The sequence below is a fragment of the Schistocerca piceifrons genome, chromosome X (assembly GCF_021461385.2).
Source record: "Schistocerca piceifrons isolate TAMUIC-IGC-003096 chromosome X, iqSchPice1.1, whole genome shotgun sequence".
Taxonomy (NCBI): domain Eukaryota; kingdom Metazoa; phylum Arthropoda; class Insecta; order Orthoptera; family Acrididae; genus Schistocerca; species Schistocerca piceifrons.
In genome coordinates this window covers 137,136,034-137,138,654 of record NC_060149.1, presented here as the reverse complement: position 1 = coordinate 137,138,654, position 2,621 = coordinate 137,136,034, and the positions used below count along the sequence as shown (strand labels likewise).

At 39.6% G+C, this 2,621-nt stretch overlaps 1 non-coding gene across 1 annotated transcript; it reads left to right on the top strand.

The window, feature by feature from the left end:
• The first annotated feature begins 222 nt into the window (after positions 1-222).
• Positions 223-297, top strand: Trnas-cga. Its single transcript has one exon. It is a non-coding gene; the product is annotated as a tRNA-Ser (tRNA).
• The last annotated feature ends 2,324 nt before the right edge of the window (positions 298-2,621 follow it).

Genomic DNA, 2,621 nt, shown 5'->3' with positions numbered 1-2,621 from the left:
CAAACTCGGAACCTTGCCTTTTGCGGGCAAGTGCTCTACCGACTGAGCTACCCAAGCACAACTCAGGCCCCGTCCTCACAGCTTTAATTCCACCAGTACCTCGTCTCCTACCTTCCAAACTTTACAGAAACTCTCCTCTTCCCAGAAAAGCTTCTGTGAAGTTTGGAAGTTAGGAGACGAGGTACTGGTGAAATTAAAGCTGTGAGGATGGGGCGTGAGTCGTGCTTGGATAGCTCAGTCGGTAGAGCACTTGCCCGCGAAAGGCAAAGGTCCCGAGTTCGAGTCTCGGTCTGGCACACAGTTTTAATCTGCCAGGAAGTCTCAAAACAACACTTGTTCAGGCAACATCCGGTAAGCAAACAAAATGACTTTTGCACAAAAAATTTAAGCAATTTATCCAGCAATTTATTATGCAGAAAAGGACCCTTGTCAGTGATGGCTGATGCAGTGCACCTCAATTGTCCTACTCACCAATAATGCTGGATGTTACTGAAAAACTCTTCATGCTTTTGTGAAAGACCAATGAGGAAAAGTGTATGGCACTGTCAATTACAAGTACTTCAAATGAATAAGAGCACTACTCCCAGAGTAAAAAAACAGCTGTGTGTGCAGTTGGCATCACACTCACCAACTGCCCAAACAGCAGTGAATAGACACAGAAACAAACTGGGTGATAACTAGTGAAAATTTGCTAGTAAGTCAAGTAAATATTATGCTGAAAGAGAAAATTATTAATACATCCTCAAAGTATTCTTTATTACAACAACAATTTACTATCCATTACAGCAAGATCGTACTATGGAACACTGCAAGACAAAGTCAAAGAAAAAACCCTAACACTGGAGCACAAACTGAGCTCTTTCACCAAACATATCATGTGGCTAATCAGCTGTACGGGGGAGGGGCGGAGGGGGAAGCTTTACACATGTCCAAATCAAATATCCCAGTAGGTTCCTTGACCACTGAACTGTTCAGTACAACTGGAAATCACTTGTCAATATTCAAAGAAAAGATAAGTTCACAACGAATCAGGTAGCTAACGATTACCAAACGTAACAAAACAAAATCAGGTATCTCTTCTGTCCTACTCTCTGCAAGTACAACACAGTTTAAGATAACACACTGATGGTAACATGGAGGTCGTCACAACAAAAATGACTGTTCCAGAAACAAATGACAGATCGCGAAGTACGTCCAGAGTGTAGCAAAGTCCTCTTAAGTGTATACAACAATCCAGAGAGCAATCCAAATCATGAATGTATATCAGCCAGGGTCAAAAGTCTACTATTCCATGGCACATGACTATAGGTTTCAGTGACTAAGTGAGAGACAGGTCAGCAATAGCCAGGCTGCAGTGTGTGCTGGTTAACACTTGTCAGAGGGTGGCAGCATCTTACATGCTTGCCATTCACGTGGGTGAAATTCATGGCTGCTTTCTGGAGCCCAAGTATATCTGACATGTTCTTCCTATTGATACTCAGGCCAGGTGGGGTATCTGAATCACACCGGATACTAAAGTATCAAATTCTGAAAATGAAAATTGTCTATGAGGATTATAGTGCAAATATTACAGTCTGTTGCAGATAATAATATATTATTGTAAGAGATTAATAATACAATCCAGAGGAGAAGGATTTTTTAATAAATCCTTTTTATGAATTTAAGTTGGAGTGAACAAAATGAACAGTGAGAGGAAAAGTTTAGTGACACAAAGAACAGTATCAATTCCACAATTTTAGTTAGTTTTATAAACACAAAGTCTTTGGAAATCCGGTTTGAAAACATGTAGAGATTTTATGCAAATCCCTAAACTGATACATACAGACACGGCAATGCACATATGCATATGAAGTATGCACCACATTACTGCATTGTTCAACATATAAAGCTTGAAAATCACTGTACTACGCATACCATAGAGTACTTTTTATTGTATGTGTATTCAGGTTTCTTTTTGTCCCATTCCTAAGTGGGGGATGGAAAGACTGACTTTTTGTAAACCAGTCTCTACATGACAGAAACATAAGAGGGCAGAATGATATAAACACATCTTAAACAGGTTTTGGTATGCTCCTTCTAAGTGTTGACCAGCACAGATTATTAGCACACACATGAAATTTATCAATTGAAGACATGAAGTTTATAAATGAGGCCACAATCATGTTTGGCACTTTATTCATAAATTATTTACTGGCGATGGTAACTGGTTTTGATCCAAATGTGACCATCTTCAGACCATGTTACACCATTATGGCCTGCGTTGGTGAATGGAGCAGGTATCGTGGATCCACAATACCTGCTACGTGCACCACCTGCCATCATGGCATAATATGAATTATTCATAAATGTTCATCTTGATTGCACATTATTATAGAGTCTACAATGACCAGTTTCAGCTTGCTGACATCATCAGATCATTAAAAGAATACTGTCATGAGTATCAGTGTCACATAATTTGCACATGCAGGTACATGAGCACTTGCAACTCATAAATAATGTTGTTTCATGTTCTATGATAAAGATAAATTTACATTCTTTGACATTTAGAGCTTGAGTCAATTTCTGCAATAGATTGATCTTTTCGGGGTGGGGTGAGGGTGGGGTGGGGGAAGGGGTTTTGT